A 23,866-nucleotide genomic window follows, 5' to 3' on the forward strand; every position below is an offset into this window, starting at 1 on the left:
CGGATGGTAGCTGTCGAAAAAGCACGTGAGTTTGTTTCCAAACAAGAGCACGTGGAATTTTTCAATTTGCCGCCACCACATTTCAAAGGTATCTAGCTAAAGATGGCAGCACGGTGCTCTCTTGATTAAAGATGGCGGATGATAGCTAACAGAACTTTTCAAATTGCCCGCTACTACGTGCTTAAGGTAGTAGCCATAAAGAGGGCAGCACGGTGTTCTGTGGATTAAAGATGGCGGATGACAGGTGATGAAATTGCCCGCATGATAGTAGCACAGTGCTCTGTTGATTAAAGATGGCGGATGACAGCTGTCAAAAAAGCACATGGCTTTGTTTCCAAACAAGAGCACGTGGAATTTACCACCACCACATTTCAAACTAAAGAGGGCAGCACTGTGCTCTATAGATTAAAGATGGCAGATGACAGCTGTCAAAAAAGCACGTGAGTTTGTTTTCAAACAAGAGCACGTGGAATTTTTCAATTTGCCGCCACCACATAGAGGGCAGCACTGTTCTCTCTGGATTAAAGATGGCTGCTTGTCGAAAAGCATTTTTCAAATTATCCGCCACCACATTTCAAAGGTAAGTAGCTAAAGAGGGCAGCACTGTGCTCTATAGATTAAAGATGGCGGATGACAGCTATCAAAAAAGCACGTGGCTGTCAAAAAGCACGTGGATTTGTTTATCTCGAGCTAGAGAGGTTAAGTTGGTAGCACTAAGGTTTAGGCTTGTCAAGATGGCAGCACTGCCGATGAGAGGTGACGAAAGAGGGCAGCACGGTGCTCTGTAGTTTAAAGATGGCGGATGACAGCTGTCAAAAAAGCACGTGGCTGTCAAAAAGCACGTGGCTTTGTTTATCTCGCGCTAGTTAGGTTAAGTTGGTACTGCTGAGGTTTAGGCCCGTCAAGATGGCAGTACTGAGGTTAGCGATGCGTTGTTGTCGATGACAGCTGTCAAAAAGCACGTGGCTTTGTTTACAAATCTGTCAAAAAGCACATGGCTGTCAAAAAGCACGTGGCTTTGTTTACCTCGCGCTAGTGAGGTTAAGTTGGCACTACTGAGGTTTAGGCCCGTCAAGATGGCAGTACTGAGGTTAGCGATGCGTTGTTGTCTGTCAAAAAGCACGTGGCTGTCAAAAAAACACGTGGCTTTGTTTACCACATGCTAGTTAGGTTAAGTTGGCACTAGTGAGGTTTAGGCCCGTCAAGATGGCAGCAGTGAGGTTAGCGATGCGTTGTTGTCGATGACAGCTGTCAAAAAGCACGTGGCTTTGTTTACAAATTCAAATCTCCCGCCAAAATTCAAATTTCCCGCCAAAATTCAAATTTCCCGCGGGCGGCGGCGGCGGCGGAGGCGGCGGAGGAGGAGGAGGCGTGCGGCGGCGGAGGCGCCCGAACCCGCTTATTATACTACTGATGCTGTCTAATTGGTTAAGGATCTCAACATTTGTGATTTCCAAACTTGGGACCTGAGATATTTACAAGCGAAGCTACTACGGCGTGCGTAGAAGGAAATTTAAAAATACTTATTGATGAATAAAGAAATAAATTTATACATACGGCATTAAAACTTGAGAGTGAGAGATTTGTTTGTAGAGTTTGCAGTAAGTGTCTTGATCTTGTTTTGAAGCCACTAAATTAATGTGAGTGGAAATACTTTAATTTTTTAACCATTTCTTATGGCCAATATTTTGAACTTGAACCAGCAGCTTCATATGGGTACCTTGTTAATCTTTGCTATTTCTCATATACATTCTTCTTTAAGCCACACATGCTAGTTCCTGTTAAAAAGCGTTACTGTATACTTGTGAGCAGTGGCCTCGTTCAATATAATCATTCATTCTACTCTTCTCTATTTTTCTTGGCAGGTCGTTTATTCTTTAGATCTGTTCGGTTATTATCAATGGGTTTCTAAACGGTGTTTTTGCTTTTGCGACGTGAGAGTGTTCGCCACACGCTCAATCCCCATGCTGGGGGGGGGGGGGGTCCCATACCTTAACTCCGTTTTAAGGTGCCGGCAACTCACTCTGTACATTACCCATTTAATGATAGGACTTGCTGGAAGCTCAGGAGAAGGATTGCGAGCTTGGTAGTCCTTGAACTTTACCAGAGACACGGACTTGGAATTTATGAATACGTCTAGAAAAAATCCGCCGTTCAAGCCCTTCAGACAAGCAACTTAATGTTTCAAATATCCTGGGGATATGAGCTACAAACTTTAGGTAAATAAAATATAATAAAGTATGAGAATATATTCTTTATTTATTCCTAAAAATTTCAATCCTTTCGTAAGTCATCGTTATCCGATCGATTAGATTACTAGTTTGCCTTTTTCTGCCACTTCGAGCGCTAATGCGAGTCAATGCATTGTTTCACTTAAAGGCCGAAAGTGATTTATCGAAATTTTCTTTTTTTTTTTTGGTTGATAAAGCTATCAAAGACTCATAATTTGAAACCTTTGTGGGTACTTTATCTCTTCAACTTATGTACAGATGATGAAAATGCTTAATTTTACGTTTTTCGTAGTATAGGGACGCCTAGTTTGTCTGTTAATACATGTTTTAACATTAAAAATGACTGCCATTCACCCTCACCATTTATCCGAGCTTGGGACCGGTGTCTCGTAGGGTTGAATTAGCCCGCTCCAGGCGGTTACTGAGTTCACTTATTCGATATTATTCTCAAATATTTTTCTAAGAGGAACATGTTCTTAATAAACGTAAGGGGGACATAGAATTGGTTTAGTATGGAGGAGTTGGGCTGTGTGTGTTTGTGTGTTTAGTGGGAGATGCGCCAGGTGGAAAAGTTCAAGAACCTTGGTCCTGCTATAACCTGCAGGTCAAGGACACCTGTGGTATTGTCCATAATCACCACTTCATAGAACCCATTTCTGTAGGTTAACCGCAGATGACCGTTTGGAAATACACGCTGAAATTGCCAGCTAGGTGCCTAATCATGGCACTCCCTGAGGCGGAAGATGGTTAGTAACTTTTAATGTGTTTTGTTAGTAACTTTTGAGAGGAACATACACGAGAATCCTGCGGTGTGCTGTCGATGTTTTTACATTGAGTATAAGCGAACAAGCGAGGGAGCGAAAGTTGTGCAGGTGTGTTCAAAGATCTCATTGTCTGTTTTTATCAGAATCTCTACATTGTTACTGTTATACCGATCTCGTTATGGAGCGGCATGAAACTTAACTGGAGTTTTTTCACACTATGGGAGGAAAACAATTATTGCTTGCGGCCAGTGCTACAAGCAAAAGAACACAACATAATCGTAGGCTTCGCTATGGCTCAATGGTCTCAGGTAAGAAGATTCTAAGGCATTCTTAATGAGCTCACGCTGTTTTGCTATATAAATTATTTCAACATTCACACACAAGATTATGCAAAAGAACTGTGGGTTCTATGTACAGCAGGAGTTAAAAGACTGGTCGCGATACTGGTACGCGAACCTTCGAATACTGGTACGTACGATTGGTAGAAAAATCTTGTATAATCTGCTCTATTAAAAGATTATCAGAAAGGGTTCATTAGATACACACAATTAGATTTGAAACTGGAAAAATTCAGCCAGAAGAAGCAAATGCATAAATGAAGGACGTGTACGAGCCAACAGTTGGATATTTCAAGGAAAAATATAATCTGAAACATCTAGAAGTAATAGGACTTCTAATAGGGTCCCGCGGTGTTATTCCGAAATTCTTTGAACTGTTTCCGAAGAAATTCGGATTATCTCAATGTTTACGAGACGGAATTCCCAGAGTTGAGCTGAAGAAATCGTGTCAAATTTTAGTCCATCACGTACATAAATGAATATTTTTTTAAAATGATTCATTGTAAAAAATATTTTTGGGAGTAACCTGGTGTATACTGAGTCCGATGGGAGACAGTTTTCATATAAATAAAACAACATTTATGTTTCTGTATTCTTCTTTGTTACTTCAAAATTCACAGCCACTTTAATATTACTATTATTATTATTATTATTATTATTATTATTATTATTATTATTATTATTATTATTATTATTTCTTGGAATGTGCCAACCAATGACCACGATGTTCAGCTTTTCTGCTTGGAGAGGGACTTAATATTACCCCAATACTCGCGCAGCCTCTGGCTATGCTTCACCCTTCTTACGTTTGTCCAAAGGGCGCCTTGTTTTTTACATGATGGTCTGTCCTAGAACCTCTTTTGTTTCATTATTCTTCTGAGAGCTGCTCCGTGTCTGATGTCGTTTTCACTTACTCCCAGTTCCTGCATGCCTTTCTTCACTTCTGTTAGTCATGGTGTCCCTATCTTTCTGTTTGCCCAGTAGTTGAGGAGCCGGTAGGTCATCCTAGTTGGGTTTATCCTCGTGACATGTCCATAGAAGGTCAGACACCTCTTCCTGGCTACGTCTGTGAATTTTTCAGTAGAACTGTATAGCTCCGGGTTTGGTCGCCTTCTGTACTCGCCAGCTACTTTGATCGGTCCTAGTGTTTTTCTCAAGATCTTCCTCTCCTGGACCTCCAGTTTGTCCAACAATTATTATTATTATTATTATTATTATTATTATTATTATTATCATTATTATTATTATTATTATTATTATTATTATTACCGTGTTTTGGTGGATCAGCAGAGGTGAAAGAAGGTGCGGGCTGGAAGTCCGAAAGATGAATTTTAAAATTTAAATAAAGGTTATATTTTCAACTGATAACAAGATTTAACAATTTTTACTAGGTAAAATAGCAAAGAAAAATCAGGTACAATGCAACTTTACAAACGAAAGCACAAGTTAAGAGGATTTTACAAATTCTGGGCTACGAGCCCCAAGGGTTTAACAATTTTTGAGCTCTCAGCTCACAATCACAAATTACTAAAGGGCAGAAAACCCCTCATTACATGGAGCACTTGCTCCCAACTTCCCATCTCAAGCCTCTCTAAGGCACTTTTACCACAACACCATAAAGAGCTGACCCGCTTTCAATCTTTCAAGCCTATTAAAGGCAATAACAAACTATTACACTAAAGTGCCATCAAGGCACAACTTATAAAGAAACAGGGGTATATCGTACCCAATCTACTGGGCCTTAGTGGACAAATACTAGGTTAATTTAAATGGCCCAAAACGCAAAAGGAATGGAGGCGTGGATTAGCACTCCTAAATACACATTTTAAAACCTAAGTGGCGCTAGGCCGATTAAACAGGGGCTAATCCCAAGCTAGGGAGGTGACTCGTATGAGAAAACTTTCATACATTAAGGAAGAGAAGAAACGGTTATGAAAACGTAGTCACCTCAACTTCAAAATGAAGGGGAACTCGAGAGGAAAAAGCACTCTCTATCCCCGATTTACAGTTGAAGAAATTTGTAGTTTTTACATAGACTGAAAATGGATTTACATTTTAAAGAGATGGGTTACATATTAAAGGTTTCGAACCTTCCCCGCGAGTTAAACTGCTGAGCTAGCAAGAACAGATGTTAAATGGCCATTACCTTGTTGAAGATCTGTTGCCCGAAGAAAGAAGCGCTTCCCGCCCCCTGCTACATATCCACACGCAATGCTAGATGTTATTGAAGTGGCCCGGATACAAGAAAATCAGCAGTTTTAATACCCTCGCGGAAAATTCGAGACCTTTCATGAATGATTAAGACCCGCCCACAAAAGTTTATTGGCTAACAGCAAAAGTTACACACAAATCGATGAAGAGACACCTTATTGGTGGGAAATTAATTACAAAAATTTAGGATTGGTTAAATTCAAAACAGGCAGAAAGAAAGCTTAATATTGCCAACCCTCAAATGAAAGAACAAAATTTAGTAAAGAGAAAACTTATGAATACAAAATTTCTCCAAGAAAGTTCATTCCTTTGCACCAGAGTGCATTATCATAGTTTTTAGTAGAGACATCTGTCAGAGAATGTCCACACTTCTAGATCAACAAAAGCAAATCAAAAATACCCAGTGACATCTTCTGATAAACAGTTGAGTTGATTCCCTTTTTAAAGTTCAGAGTTTCTCCTGTAGAGGAGTTTCAATTGGCGCAAGATTTGAACTTGCGTCGTAGGGGTGTACCGCCCGGTACAATTATTATTATTATTATTATTATTATTATTATTATTATTATTATTATTATTATTATTATTATTATTATTATTATTATCATCGTCGTCGTCGCATTAACTCTAGGGAAGTTGAGACAATATTTTTGTTGAAACACATGATTCTAAACCAAAACCTGGCTGCGAGTAATATTACAGAATTAAATTTTACCTTCAACGAAAAAAACAAAATCTTTTATTGTTGTTTTAGAAAGGCTTGCGAAGTAGGTTATCATAATACTCTAGGATTAATCGTCATAAATTATCATTTTTAATACTCAATTAGAAGTATGTTCTCCCTTGATACATTATTCCAGTCCCTAACTCCCCTTCCTATAAACGAATATTTTGCGCCAATTTGTCCTCTTGTATTTCAACTTTATCTTCACATTATGATCTTTTCTCCTCCTAAAATCTCCTCACAAGTTTATTATTCTACTCATGTCATTCCAAACCATTTCTCCACTGACAGTACCAAACATTCCGCTTAGTCGAACAGATTATTTGCTTACTTCCAAGTCTTCCAAGCCCAAAGTTTGCAATATTTCCGTAAGAGTACTCTTTTGACGGAAATCATCCAGAACTAATCGTGCTGCTTTTCTTTTGAACTTTTCCATTTCTCCTATCAAGTAATCCTGGTGAGGGTCTACACTGGAACCATATGCTAGTTGGGGTCTTACTAGTGCTGTAAAAATCATGGACAAGGCAATGAGAGAAGAAATGATTTTATATTCCTTATTGGTTTACCTGGACAGTTCTAAGATTGCATTTCTATTGTGCTCAATGTATGGATGGTTGTCTGCGATCATGAGTGTAAAAAGGAAGCACTTTCCTAATGGGATGAATAAATGATAAATTTTGGAAATACCAAACCAACTCAATGATTCATTAGCAATTCCATCGTCTATGTTAAGAACGATATTAAAATATCGTGCTTAAATCCCTGCATCGACGTCAGGATGTAGTACTGTATCTATGATACACCGTCAATCGCTTCGTAGTTATGTTAATTACAGACTGAAGCATTACTTCCAATTTCGATCCTAGATGCTGTCTCTTACTGTGAATAACGCTTTTCAGCTGGTAGCTCTCTGAGAATCATTCCTGAGGAATGATTTGATTTTCTTCTCATAACATTTTTCACTTTTGTAGATCTGGCCTTAATATTATGAAGTCAGCATATTAAGAAAACCAATATTTCTTGCCAACTTAGAGGAAACACATCTCTCTCCGTAAGTCATATTAACAAACATACAGCAACACTACACAGCCATAGATGATAAAAATCAGAACATGTACAGTAATGTGAATACCAGAAGAAAAAAACAGCTGTGTTGTGAAATTACTTCAAAATTTTCACTGTAGCTAGCATATGAATAAGAAAATGCTCACTTGAGTATAGCAATATCTGAAGAGGTAATCAAGTAATAGAATAGGTTCCACAACTGTTTACTTTGGATGAAGAGGGAAATATATGTTTTACTCTAATAATTTGGTGACTTCTGTAACGCCCCAGAGGTAAAAAATGATTAGAACTCATGGTTGGGGACACTGATCATCATTGGCATTGGTGGGTGGGTGGGGGGGATATATCTCTCATGACGCGCCTGTACTCCTTATTATAAATTGGTCTGTACTGCTTTTGTTGTGGTTGCTCTGATGTAGCTTCCCGAGTATTATTATTATTATTATTATTATTATTATTATTATTATTATTATTATTATTGCCCTCCTTCCCAAGGAAAAGTCGTATCTACGCCACTACTGATCACCCTGTTATTGACGAAAAGGGTCCGATGTGTCCATTGACGCTCCCATGATTGCGCGTGGAACAAATATATATTCAACCTTCACCCATAACATTGTAGTCTATCACGTTCCTTACCGTATGTATACGTTACTTCTCATATCACAGAGCCAATATACACCGAAGATGTTTAAATTTGTTTAGAATCAAAAATGAAATGTCACCAATGAAATTTCAAATCCATTCTAACTGGATGTTTCATTTTGATAGTATCGGTTATGTGGTAGGTCTATGACACCGACAGAGCCCCATTCGAATTTTTAAAAATTCTAACGTAGTGAAAAATAGCGAAATTCCGTGCATGTAGTGATATTAACAGACTTAAGATCAAAATAACAAGAAATGCATTTCGTTTGTTAGGTAGAATGTGGTGGTGGTGATTATTGTTTTAAGATGAAGTTCAATTGGGCAACCATCCTCTATTAACAATAATAATAGGTAGAAACGGAAGGAATCCGACATTTCAAAAATCAGCCAAAGAAAAACAAGGGCCATGAAGGGCGTGAAAATGAAGCCTTGTAAATCTACTACCGTCGGAGTGGGTAAAGAATAAGAGTTGACTTGAATGAAGGTGAGGAGAATGGCACAAGTAAGAGGAAGCAATGCCAAAAATCAGCTAAAGGATCCGTGAACGCCAGCCCACGCTGCCAATTTAAAAGCCCTCGGAGCTCATTGTACTCACCTCTTACGATAAGCAGGGGTTACCATGGATGTTAGTCCACCGCCGCGACCCACAGGGGGTCTCAGAATGTAGAAAAAGATATCATTGTTATACAATTCCTAAGTTAATAATAATAATAATAATAATAATAATAATAATAATAATAATAATAATAATAATAATAATAATAATAAGAGCAGCCTCCGTGGCTCAGACGGCAGCGCGTCGGCCTCTCACCGCTGGATACCGTGGTTCAAATCCCGGTCCCTCCATGTGAGATTTGTGCTGGACAAAGCGGAGGCGGGACAGGTTTTTCTCCGGGTACTCTGGTTTTCCGTGTCATCTTTCATTCCAGCAACACTCTCCATTATCATTTCATAGCATTTATCAGTCATTTAAAATCACCTTGGGAGTGGCGATCCCATTGTAATAATAGCCTATATCTGGTCCATTCATCCATTCCTGACCCGGCCAATGACTGGAAAGCAGGTTGTAGGTTTTATTCCCATTTTCAATAATAATAATAAGAAGAAGAACAGGAGTCCTTAAGAAATACCGGGCGAGTTGGCCGTGCGGTTAAGGGCGCGCAGCTGTGAGCTTGCATCAGGGAGATAATGGGTTCGAACCCCACAGTTGGCTGCCCTAAAGATGGTTTTCCATGGTTTCCCTCCTGCCTTTGGCAGTACCGCGAATCGAAACAGGATTTCAGAGGTGATGGCTGTTAGTGCTAAACATTACGCTACCAAGGCGAACTCTTAGGTGCTGACTTCACAGAAAAAAAAGTGTCGAATTGACTTTCCTTCCACCCTTCTGAATTACGACCGCCTTTGAGGGGGTTTGAACCTGGCTATGTTGGAACCCGAAGGCCGGTGCTCTATCACTGATCCACCGAACGAGCTGGACTTCCTCCTGAATTTGGTTTCAACCACAGCGATGTCTCTCATAGACGGTGGAATTCAAGTGGTAAGGACCTGAGGTCGAATCGGACGCTTTCACTCTATGTGTCAAGTGATTGCGGAAGGCAAATGAGCTGTTGCATAAGATGATGTTCTCAAAGTAATATCTTATTTTACATTCATATTTATTCATTCTGTTGATGCAATTACAGACTTTGTCACCGCGTACTCATTTCCTCTGTGTCTCCCGTAGAGTGCTATTTATTACTTTGCTGCTCTATCATCGCTGACTGCTGCTTATATAATTGTGTAATAAAGAATCTAAGTACATTCTCATAAGTTTCAAGGAAATGTTAGTGGAAGGCTGTAAAACTGTGGGACGCCGAGTTTTAATTATATCTCACCGTCCGGTTTAGGTCCAGTAATTACTTCAATGGCGTTAGATATATCAGAGTGTGTGCTACTCATGTGCACCTGTACTCAGGGGGAATGTTTATGAAGCTGAGAACGCTGTTAATACTACACGGATATTACCATATTCTTGGTTGTCTATCAGAATTACGTGACTCTCAAGGAAAGGTAGGTGCTATACCAGTTATGTAACTTCTCTGGTAACTCCTTAATTCGGAGACTGGTTGGGTCCCCGAATAAAACCACCAAAGGCTATGCGGTTATATGGGAAACCACCATACGCAGGCGTGTAAGGAGTGATGTAGTTTGCCGTATATTTTCTAGCAGGGCCAAATAGCACTTTTGCAACACGACTGGATCTATAATCAGCAACTTTGTCATTATGAAGCAACCCCCCCCCCCTCACACACACATGTCAACAGATTCCCAGTCACAGCCATAAATAATACTGAGACTTCGGCTATGTTTTGCTTTGGACGGTGCCAAGTCATTCGACCGGTTCAGGGATGGAATGAATGTAGTCCCCATCCAGCGGCGAGGGTAGGAATATTGTGCCGGCTGCAGAAGCCTGTCGCAAGCCTCTGGGGCAATGATTAACGACAGACGGATGAAATGAAATGATATTGAAGAATGCAGCTGGAATGAAATATGGCAGGGAAAACCGCAGTACTCGGAGAAAATCTTGTCCCGCCTCTGCTCTGTCTAGCACAATATATCACAAGGAGTGACCGGGATTTGAACCACGGAATCTAGCGGTGAGAGGCCGGCACACTGCCGCCTGAGCCGCTGAGGTTCCTCCCACTGACAATATTATAAAAACAAAAACAAAAGGAAACTGTACCCACTGAGGAATTACATTAGGCACCAGCAGTGATACATCACCATAATAATAATAATAATAATAATAATAATAATAATAATAATAATAATAATAATAATAATAATAATAATAATAATAATAATAATAATAATAATAATAATAATAATAATAATAATAAACACAGCAGAATGATTCATTTCAAGAAAGCGTATGGTTCAGTGGATCGCGAGACACATTTAAACATTCGCAGGGAATTTTGAGTCGACAATAATTCACTGGCTTTGATATAACAGACTCTTACTGACATACTCCTAAGTAAATTTGCTGGGCGAGATGTCGGAACCGCTTGAGATAAGAACAGGCCTGATACAGGGGAATGATCTGTCCCCACTCCTGTTCAATTGTGTTTTACAGGAGATACTCAGGGAATGGAGGAAGAAGTTGACCGAAATTGATCTTCAAAACGGAGTGAGACTGGGATGTAAAAACTTAGGCATCACTTTTGACTGTTTGGATTTCGCTGTTGATGTTGTGCTTCTAGCAGACAATCTTCAGACAACAGTAAAACAGGTGGAAATACTTCAAGAAACAGCTGCTAAATCTGGCTTAGGATCTTCTTTGATACGACTGAGTATAGAAATAGAATAGAAATATATTTATTTAAAGTTAATTACAAGTAGGACCAGAGGTCCCTTTGGCTGTAACTAACTGCCACTTTAACTTAAATGTATCACCTAACATACAAAATCTAATGAAAGAATACATAAAAAGCGTAAGATACATTTTCCTACTGAGGATATAAGAATAAGATTAAAAACTAAACATCTAGGAGGTTACATACGGAAGCGGAAAAGGCAGTCTCGACTCACAACATAAGGCGGCCTATGGGATTGCCCGGAGAAACATGAAATTTTAATACCTTCGCGAGATCATTACCCCAGTGGCAATGAAAGGGAAGCACTTGCGGGGGAAGAGCAAGTAATATGGAACTGGCATTTAAAATGAGCCATGAAACTTACTGTACCGTACCCAGGGGTAAGAACCCTTTAGGACGATGCCTCCATTTCCTGATTAAACGTCCGACTAACTCGGGTGGGGTAGAGATGTGGGTAAGTTGTCGAGGGTAAGTCTAAAATTCGAAGTTTAAAACTTATATCTAAGTATCACGACAGGAATAATGGAGGTTTATCTCGAATGAGAAACACTGGTATGGGGTAAGATAGGTTAATTGTCTAAAATAACCCGAACCATACTATATCACAAAGAAAATAAAAATAAAATTAATAAAACGGCTTAAAACTGGCATAAAATAAATTTAAATTCAGCAAATAGGAATGTGGAAAACAAATATTAACAACCAAAAACAAATAAAAGAAAATGAAAACTCCAATTAAAAATTAAATATAGATAAGTTTAGAAATGAGTCAACGTTATAGTCCAACGTTCCTGTTCACATGAAGTAACACCATCATAAGAATCGCAATTATACGGACGTATTTATCTTCGGGAAATTTGCCGCGATAAGAGCATTTAAACGTGATTTAAATTTGGACCAATTGGGACATGACGATACGAAATACAAAAAATACTACTGCCATTTCCCTACACTACATTTACAATAATCAAAATAAGATAAAATAACCAAAGTATTTACATTGGTTCAGGTGGGAGGAAAACTCACACACTACACTGACTTGACGTGAAACGCGGTTCGCCAAAAGATCTAGTAAGAACTAGATTAACCTTAACTATCGATTCAGCACTTGGACTGTTCCCCATCAATCAACAAACCAAAATCACAACAAAATCATATAAATACACAATCCTGTAAGAAGAAGCAAACAATATAATTCAATAAACACAAGGAAAGCAACGGTTAACCATACCGGGTAGCGCCCTTCATCAATTACATATTTCCTGCCTGGCATTCAGCTGAAAAGAATGTAAAAACTCCAGACTACTCTTAGAAATTGGTCACTGTTTTGACAAGATTGTATCACGGAAATTGCTATTCACTTCACAACTACAGTATAACCTTGGCTGATAAACTGGCCTTCATAGTGAGCAAATATTTCAACAACTGTTCGGAGATGCCCATACAAACGTACATATTGCCGGCATGCTACTATATTTCTCAACACACATGTAATATTCACTGCCCCGACATTTACTTCACGGCAATTCTAATTCACAATAATCTTCCATAATACAATCACAGGCCTATTCTTGCTTCACATAATTCTCATAACATTTCTAGGCATGAACACTGCCTGCATCATTAACTTCATATATATTTATCAGCATGCCCTAAATGCTCATGTATACTGTAATTTCATCATCCTTTTCATTGACAACTCAGGATTCCATTCCCTGTCTACTCATTGTTCAAAGCAGTTTCCAACCCGTGTTAAAGGAACCTATTGTAATCATCGGTGCACATTCAGCTCCATACATCACACAGCACCTGTAATCCATGCAGCAAACTTCCTATCTGTCACTAATTTCTGCATATAAATTAATAAAATTTAGTCTCGACGCTGCGAGTGTGTAACTCGGGATGTTGATGATTTCAGTTACCTACTCTTTCTATCTCTATCACACAAAAACACAGGAATAACCTTTAGCTAACTAACATGCATGAATCAAACAAATAAAGGCAAAATATTACCTATCATTTTCCTCAATATCCCATCTACCTAATTATAAAGAAGAAATAAAGAGAACACGTGCAATCCCTACCTGTCCATATTTACAACATCACAAATATAAAATGAACACATGTCGTCAGGCTGAAATTATACTAAAGAAAATCCCTAAGGTAAGCCTCAGTAGTATTAGTCGTAATTCATAAAACATGCCATTTAATCATAATACATGCGTCTTATTTTGGCAACTCCCAGGACATCAGTAGCGGCTCACATCACCACCACTATAGGGATCTACTCCATGTTCATCAGGATCTCAACACGTGGATCCAATCTTCTTTCTTCTATAGGCAATGCCATCTTCTGGAAGTTAGTTCCTGTATAACAGCAATACACAAGATTCTGGTCAGTGTTTCTTCACCGCTCTCTGTGCACGTTGCGCCGAACAAAACCCTCTGTAAGCTGTAACTACAAGCCAACGTGAATGAAATCACACCAACCACGCGTTCACAATATGCAGTAAATATTAAAGGTTTACACACAGTCACTAGGAGCGGCTCGCGGATCGATACGAATAGTCTCTCGCGAAACGCGACCGGCCCAAAAGTACAACACGGATGAGCGTCTCTCACTCGATTACCAGCCTACGGCTGAAATTACCGCCTGTTCCTTTAATACAAGAACTTGTGACATAACGCGTTTGGCGAATTATGACTGCACACAGTTTACATAACACTGTTCACAAAAAGAAATTCACTGTCTTGGGTCAGTACGACCGTACAAAGTTAGACTCCTGCCCACGTGGCAACAATTACGCGTCCCGAGTACATTGTAGTATGACACTGATACTAACTGCTCGACAACACACAGATAAAAGAGGAGTACGGAGCGATGCTCACTTCATGACAACATACCGAGAATGGAGAAGTACGGAGCGATGCTCACTTCACAACAACACGCACAGTAAGGAGAAGGCTCCCAACAAGTGGGGCGCTTAAGTAACTAAGCAGACGCCGTTATGGCTAGAGGATTCCCCTGGAGATCCAAATGCTCAGCCAATCAGAGCTATTGTTACAGACAATGTCTTTGTAATTTACTAGAATTAATATCAGACGCACTCATCATAACCAAATTACAGCTCAGACAATTTTTATAATTTATTCCTTAATATTTCTCGCTCTCAGAGCTGTGGAAAACTCTCAAATAACAGAACTGACCTTTCTTTGTCGATGAACACCCCACACATATAACAATGTTGGTCATCCTGAAATTTTAACTCTGCGCGGTCCAGAATTCATAGTAGCCACACCCTCGCTTTCTAATTGACTGAACACACCTCGTGGCCTAACGATCTCTACGAGTGCTGGGCTGTGCTGACTCATGGTAAAACTGAACGTTTCCCTCGGTCACTAGCAAGCTTCGCGAAGTATCCAGCGACATTATGTCTCCTGGACTTCCGGTCTCAAATGTACTGTAATCTGTTACTCTTCTAATGCCTGACTGCAGTCCACGATTATTATACTATTTGATATGCCAAAATATGATTTAATATCACACCTGGGCCGTCAAGGTACGACGCATTACAGATCCAAATCCATCTCCTACTATGCTAAATTTAGACACTACTGTCTAGTAGTCAGTCCACCATGCCTTAACGCTGCAGAAACATTAGCAAAAGTGGAATATATGTCGATTGGGAAAAAATAAAGTAAGTTCTTCAGAAATATTTTGGTTGCTAAGAAAGTATCCGGGGTTGGTTTTCCACCTGAGATAAAAAAGGAATGTATGCGGGTCGAAAAGATCACCACCATTATGAAGAAACGAAGGTTAATCTTTTATGGTCACCTGAAGAGAATGAACCCCGAGAGATTGGTGCAAAAATAACTTAATTTACAGGAAAAATAGAAATCTCATCCGCGCTTACTGAAGGATGTGCAAAAAACATGCCAGTAAATGATAGATAAGACCTGAGGACACCATGAAGAGGACCATCATTTTGGAGAAAGTTGCGGGGTTGATGGATGATCCAGAGGAATAATCTGCTAAATCGCGGAACATCTCGGCAGAGGAAGGAGTGTGAGGTTGAAAAACCTTTGGTTACTGTTCAAACAGAAAGGTGTACGCCTAAGACAAAGAGACAAGTAGGTTGTGTAACCGACGTCAACAGTTTGATGTATCGATAAAAGTAATAAAATGAATAATAGAATGTTGTTCAGGTCCTACTTCTTGAATCAGGAACGACCACTGAGTGGCCTAGGATGTGGTCCGGAGAGTCTATGTACTAGGTACTGTGGACTAGGTGTGGGCATCTTGTTTATCCACAAAGACGCACAAACAATGCTGCAGTTGGTACACGGATTTATTCACAATTATTTACAAATTAAACACACATAACCTTAATCACGGTCGTCATAAAAAGAGCACTTCACTACGGAAACATCAAAACACCAACATCTTTAGCAAATGCCTATCACTAAGCATATGCCTTAAAACAATTGACTGCCTACAAGCATGTCATCAACAACACACTGTCACAAGTACACTTCCTGTTAAACCATAACTCCAACTAAACAGTAACTCGTCTCTACCATCAAGATCCCCTCCTTATATAGGTGCCTGGCCAGGCTTCTAGAAAGATACGTTACAAAATACCTTTTGGTAAATTCTAGAGTGCTTAATACATAGATATAATGTACAGAATATTCTTCATAGTTCTTGTCTTCCCGGTGCCATTCTGGACGTTGCAGTGTGTTTCCCAATACTGTACTGGATTACAAATCATATATTCAGGTAATAATAAATTATATACAGGTTCTTACATTAACTGAACTCTTAAAAATGTATATACATAGTACATGTTTCATGACAACCTCACACACAATGCGATCATCCGACTACGTAAATAAGAATAATATTACTAGTACTAAATGGATGTAAAAACTTCATAGCCGCACATTAGAAATCATAACAATAATAACAATCATAATAGTAAAATAATAATAATAATTCGAGCTCGATACTTGCATTATTTACCCATGGGTAGGAGAATATTGTATTCAACTTATATCAGTTTATCTCACTTGCATCAATCTTAGAAATACTCTGAGTCATGGGCTTCCTTTTGCTCAGGCGGCTAGGAAGATACAATCCACCGATGGTCCCTGAACTGTTAGAGTAGACACACTCTCTTTGACTATGTTAAGTATGTTAGCTTCTTACATCACAGAATTTACCGAGCAATGAATGACGTAATCCCACTGTCATTTGACAGGCGAGAGACTCCTTCGGAGCAATTTGGCAACCGAAATGGAATTCTGTGGGGCGTTGTCAATATACAGTGGAGCTTATGGGAAAAGAGAGTAGAATAGGCCGAGTCAACAAATCGAATGGGTCTGGACGTGTTAGGAGTTATTTATATTCGGGTAATGTGTGATAGTGAAGACGAGATTATATGGTATCCTAGTGTTAAAAAGTGCAGACAAAGTGTAAGGTAGCACTGATCATCAAGAACATCATAGCAATTAACATAGTTTCTGTTAGGCATGTAAATAACCGAACGAAATGAGTATATTTAGTGGCTAGAGGTATTATTGTGACAGGGAAAAATAGTGTTAACAGGCGATTTCAATGCGAGAATAAGAAAGAGACCCGAAACATACGAGGGGTATATATAAAGTAGAGGCAATGTGGATAGAACGAAACATGTAATGAACTAACAAGTACAATTTCATCACATTCCTTCAGTCAAATATCCGGAAGTCGTTGGGGACCTGTTCGAAAGGCGTTCTGTATTGATGCCAGGGATAGAGCGCCTTACTGCGATAAATACAGATGGCGCGCCAGGAAATCGGCGGCCTTGGAGGGATTCCTCCAACATCGGAAGCAGGTCGAAGTCACAAGGACTCATGTCTGGTGAATACGGAGGGTGCTCGAAGACCTTCCGATGCCACCCTTGCAATACGAACATGCGTTGTCATGCAGCACGGTAGGGCGATCGTCTCGCAATAAACGTGGATGTCTGCGCCCCATATCCGGACGCAGATGTCACTCCAAAAATCGGCAATAGTAGTTACTGTTGACGGTTTGTCTCTCTGCCACAGCATGCGTAAGTATAACACCCTCGTGTTCGTATTCCACAATCAGCATAAGCTTCACACGACTGAGTTCATATCGAAATTTCTGTGGACGCGGTGAACCTGGATGATGCCATTCATTCGACTGATGCTTTAATTCAGCCTCGCAGGCTCGTGCCCACGTCAGGTCAATGGCGGCAAGACGCTGCACAAATGTGTCCCTTACGTTGCTCTATTATTCCAGGAGGATGCCAGCCCGAACATATCCACGCCATTTCTGTACGCCGGCGAGTTGATGTAGAACTAAATGGAACGCAATTTTCTTCATGTTAAGACATTTCATCAGTATGTGCCACATAGTTTGATGACTGAGACCAAACTCTACGGGTAATTGCTGGAGAGTCCATCGATAGCCTACGGAAACAATACCACGCACGATGTCAATCTTATCTTGAGGAATGGACGCCCAACCTGTGCGGTGAAAATCCGCTGTCTCATTCCGACCCAAACGAAACGCCTTTACCCATCGTGCAACCATCCTCTACGGCAATGCATTCTCACCATAGACTTCACGTAATCTTCGAACACATTGTGATGCCTTTTTGCCCCGGGCAATCCCGATTTTAATCCACGAATCGCCTTTTGTGAACATGCTTTAGAGCGGTGAAATCGACATTCTCATTTAAATGCGACACAGCAACAGCACTCCCAAATGAATGCCGTCAAATGTACACTACACATCGACAACAGCGCCACCTAACCGCTCCCATATCATATTTGTGCATGCCCTGTCTGGACTACGTTGCCGCTACTTTGTGCACAGCCCTCGTGTGAGTAAATGATGGATAAATGCGGGGAAGATTTGGAAGCAAACCGGAATGGGAAGAGTACTGGACTTCTGTGCTGGTAAGGGACTGCAAATACATTCTTCATGCATCAGACTACTCAATGCTACAAATAGGAGGGTACTGGCACCAGATCTATAAGGAACCTGAACTGACTTTGAATTGAGAATGTCTATTAGGAATGTCCGATATTCTGTGAATGTTTTGGTGATACTGTGCACTATATGATCCGCAGTGAACTAAGCATCACTAGGCCTAGGATATAGAAAGTCAAGTCTGTCTGCAGACGGATAAGGGAAGAGAATTTCCAGGTATTCTGTAGCAGTCATGACAAGCGAAATCCTAAAAATAACACCTCGCGCTGGGTAACCCATTAGAGTAAGGAACATCAAAATCTATTTTTTTCCTCAATTCAGGGTAAATAATAATAATGATAATGATAATAATAATGAAAATAATTATAATTTCTAGCCGAGTGCAGCCCTTGTAAGGCAGACCTTCCGATGAGGGTAGGCGGCACATGGCCTGTGTAGGTAACTGCGTGTTATTGTGGTGAAGGATAGTGTTATGTGTGGTGTGTGTGTGTTGCAGGGATGTTAGGACAGCACAAACACCCAGCCCCCGGGTCTTTGGAATTAACCAATGAAGGTTAAAATCGCCGACCCGACCGGGAATCGAACCCGGGACCTTCTGAAACAAAGGCCAGAGTAATAATGATAGTAATAATAATGCTATTAATATTAATAATATTGGTTTTACGCTCCACTAAATTCTTTGAAGGTCTTTGGAGGTGCCGAAATTTTGTCTAGTGTGAATTATTTTTTCCGGTAAATCTACCGACACGAGGCTAACGTTTTTGAGCATCTTCAAATACCACCGGACTGATCGATGGTCCATACTGCATGGGTCTCTATTGATAGCGGTGCAGTTGGGAAAATGGTCAGCGCCGTACTAGCAGGCCACCCAGCATACACATCTGTATAGTAAGGTTGCAACCAGTGCACCTTCAGGGTAACGATTTTATGCTAGGGATAAACGGAGTCGTTAGACCGTATTTGATGCCCCGTCTAAAATTTCTTTTTCCGTATTAATGAATGTAAGGTAAAATAATGTTCAGTTATCAAACAAGAGAAGCCCGGACTTTTAGTTTATATAATAAAATTACAATTCCTTTTCTCCCTCAGCGTTTATAATATATTCATTGTCCTTTGCCACCAGCATAATACTCGCTGTCTTTAACTCTCACTTCCCTGTTCTTTATCCGGCTACTTCGTTATCCTACCTCTCCTTGAGAAGAAAGAGAAATTCTGAAAAGTACTCCTTCCACGATATGAATGCCCGCTGTTTAAGCCGAGAACCAGAAATGAGCTCAGCTGGAGCTGATCTGGATCTGGAGAAACTGAGGCATAAAATCAGCAGGTTACGAAGCCGCATAGTTTGATCCGGTCGGTTTATGATTTTGAAATTCATTTTTCTGCTTCCTTTTGCTCCATTTGCACACAATAGCCTGTCAAATGGTTTTAATAATAATAATAATAATAATAATAATAATAATAATAATAATAATAATTTCATTCCACTAACTATTTTTACGATTTCGGAGATGCTGTGGATCCGAATTTAGTTCTGCTGGATTTATTTTAATTGCCTGTGAGCAAGAGGAAGATTTATTTCAGCATATCACAATACAAACGGTCATTGTTCCGATCGAATCCAATAACTTGGCGTGAGAAAGCCAGAGCGTGATAATAAATGATAATATTTACCCAATTAAAGGATATAGCCTATTCCCCCGTATCGTTACGTGTACGGAGCGAGTTGGCAGTCCGGTTAAGGTCGCGCAGTTCTGAGCTTGCATTAGGGACATGGTGGGTTCGAGTCCCACCATCGGCAGCTCTGAAGATGGTCTTCTGTGGTTTTTCATTTTTATACCAGGCAATTTATAAACCACTGAAAAGGATTAGCATAAAGAAATAAATGAACTGGATTAAAGCCACTACATATATATTTATTTAATAATAAAGCCAAGCTTTCAACCCAATTGCATTGGCCTTCATCAGGGCATGTGAAGTTTTGCCTCCGACAGTGAGCAAAGAAATTCTCCGAAGGAAGGTGGAAGTCATGCCCGTACTATCCACGGCCTACCCCACTAACTGGACTCAAGGATCGTGGCGCTGTGCTGTGGTGGTTGGGAGGGAAGTTACTGATTCACCGTCCTCTGTCGACAGTTTGAGTGCGTCACGCTGTGCCATGGTGGTGTTATGCATGTATTTCTGCAGTACAGGTCTCCATGTATTTGATAACTTGAAGCCGTCTTCCCTGTTGATGTTATTTGGGCGCAGCTCTATCTCTATGGCTTCCCTCACAAGACGAGCATAGAAGTCTTTTACAGGCGCGATGACCTTCGCCTGGTCAAAGAGGATTTCATGGTCTGTACTGTAGAAATGTTCTGCTATGGAAGACTGGCTTATAGCGTTCTCCGTGGAGGATGAAAGAGCGACATTCTTTACCGACCTGATGTGCTCTTTTACCCTGGTGCTAACAAGCCTTTTTGTCATGCCAGCATATGAACAAGCACAACCACATGGAATTTCATATATGCCCGATGTTTCAAGATGTGGTTTTTCTTTGACTGGTCGAAATAGGGACTTGAGCTTCCGGTCTGCGATGAAAACTGGAATTATATTGTACTTCTTAATAATATGCCCTATTCTGTCAGTTATACCTGCCACGTAAGGAAGGAATACTTTTTTTTCTTTTTGCTGTAGTCCTGGTTGGTGCCTTGGTCTTCACAGCTCGTGTTATGTCTCCTGATGTATAGCCGTTTTTCTTCATGGATGTTGTCAGTTCTCTCAATGCCCTCGAGCGGTTATCATCGTCTGCAACATTATTCACCCTAGTATATGACATTCGAAGGAGAGCTGCTTTTTGGGAGGGGTGGTGATGTGAAGACTTATGAAGGTATCTTTCAGAATGTGAAGGTTTCTTGTACATTGCATGGCCTAGTGTACCATCGTCCTTTACAGGGATACACACTACAACATGAAACCAGTTTTCCTTGCATGTTTCACGAGTACCAACATTGATTTTCGGCGCGCCAAATTATGCTATATTCTCATATAGACATAGGAAAAATATAAAGGGAACATCAATAAATAGAGCTGAATTTTGTGTGTATTCAAGACTGAAAATATGGGGCGATTGACGTCAACAAATAACTATTTGTAATGAATGACTAACATATGTGAGTACATTGCGTCCCAAAGCCGAGTATTGTGCCTAAAAGTTAACTCCTTCCACAAGGGGACGCTACTACTCTTATTAAAAGCGGGAGCTTCATTACCTAAAAACTGCCGATCGAACTGCGATCGCACTGAGCTCAAGTGGAAGAGGGACTCGAGGTCTATAATATGCACCCTTTAAATGTTTTGAACTCCAGTTATTAACGCAGAAGATTTCCGTAATTCAGAGTGACAGAGCCTCCGATCCCAAAAGCCGGTGATCTGTAAATATAAAGGAGGCCCACGGATCACCCTGGTCTGTCTCGTAACAGCTAGCAGAAGAGGAAGTTATTGTCCGTCGTGACCGAAAAACTTATAATCTGGGCGTGCATCTTGTGAACTGCGTATTAGGAAACTTCAACAATAGCCAGTCGTGCCTAGGTAAAGGTCTCAGATTTAGTGCAAAATTAAGTAGGCTACTTGAAATAATGAGTAAATAAATACCGGGTAGCAAAATGCCGGCATAAGATAGACCCGATATCAGTCAATTAGTGGTATCAAATTCAGGACAGTAAAATTCGGCCGTAGAATAGCGTCGACAGGGACAATTTCGCTATTCGGAGTAAGGGTTTCTCAAGTCTTATGAGTCATCCTACTCATAATGTTAGTGCGTGCCGCCCTTTCATAAAGTGACCTGTGACCCGGAGAGGAACCTGTGAAGAGTGCTGGAGCTGATACCAATTAGATTCCTTCAAGATTTGTAGCAGTTGGACGAGCCGAGCCAGCACGGTGGATCGTTGCTGACCAGGTTCGAAGGCTGATCCTCTCGTCTGCAGCGCCGCGAGAATGAACGAGTAGAACACCACCATAGTCTCCCCGTGGAGATGATTGTACTTAGCACGCATTCAGAAACCGGAGTCAATGAGTTAGGGTTTTCATTTTAATGACATAAACATTGTAAATAATGCATGTCCTAGTATTGAATTTCATTTTTCTCTTTTCATGTTAACGTAAAATTAAGAGAGGTAAATTTTCCGGACGAAACCACATTTTTCTTTCTTATAAGTATTTCGTGAGGAGTATTTTCATTGTTAGTGATTTGTAATATGCTGGTGAGTAGTATGGGAGACAAGAGTATAAGCGCATTTACTTTTCAACTTCCTTAGACGTGAGGAAAACAGCAGTGAGCGATGAGTGTAGGTTACCCTGTCCAGAATTCGTTCTTACTGTTCAGTATGGTTGTCGTGGGGAATATGCAGCTCAAGGGTTCATTCAGATATTTACATGAATAATCTGACATGAACATTAGTATTAAGACATGAACATCAAGAGTGAAGAGTTCTGACTGAGACAGACACAATATTGTGTTATTTAGGTAGAAAATGGTAGAGAAGTTATGTAAATTTCCCCTGATTTTTTAGTGTTATTATCAAACTCCCATTTGGAGTGCCTTTTTGTTTTTCGTGCGAAACAGTGTGGATTTGGAGTGAGAGAGTGATAAGAATTGACGGCGAGTGGAGAGAAATTATGAGATAGGAGATAAAGGTCAGTGACAGCACTAAGCCCAACGAGCTACGATACGCGGTATGAAAAGTAATGAGAAAGCCGAATGCCCAAAATAATCTACGACGAGATATGAAATGAGGAACTCGAATGTTATAATGCCCCAAAGTAATCGACGTGAAGAATGAGACAATATACAGCAAATGAATAATATTCCTTGGAAACTCTGCGGTGATATGAACTAAATGGAACAAATGTGTGAATTTGGGCAATAATAACTGTATCTCGGAGGAGAATTAGCCGCCGCTGTAATTGTGAAGGGTTACCGCCCTGGCAGACAACTGACCTAGTCGAGCACAATAGAAGGTAAACTTTTTTTCTTTCTTCCCTTTGTGCAGAGCGGCGGGCCGTGTTATTGTCGTTTAAGGCATGGACCCTTGGATTCCACATTGTGTTGCCTTTCAATTGTTAGGTTTAAGAGCACTTGTGTTAAGTGATAATACGGTAATGACAACTGGTAGTTGAGAGATGTCCCCTTGTTCAGAATTATGGAGAGATAGATGCTTTATGGATTTCAGATGTGTGTATCTCAATCAGAGACGATGGCCGTTTATGCCAGCATGCGAGAGCTTTGTGCTAAGCTTTCACACGGGCCAGAAGAATTGTATGTCTATGTTTTTCTGTCAGGAATGGCGCTATTTTACATATCATTTTTGTTCAGTGTTTTATATTATTTCTTTGTGTTGAAACAGAACCGATGTTCATCGTTGATTGTCCTGGTGTCGGGGTATATGGCGAGTCCGGAGAATTTTGCTAATTGATGTGTAGTTTATGTAAATATGTTGTGTGTACTCACGTAACGTTATGACCCGGTTGTTCGTGCTAAGAATAGAAGGTATT

Source organism: Anabrus simplex, chromosome 6 (assembly GCF_040414725.1).
Source record: "Anabrus simplex isolate iqAnaSimp1 chromosome 6, ASM4041472v1, whole genome shotgun sequence".
In the NCBI taxonomy this organism is placed as follows: domain Eukaryota; kingdom Metazoa; phylum Arthropoda; class Insecta; order Orthoptera; family Tettigoniidae; genus Anabrus; species Anabrus simplex.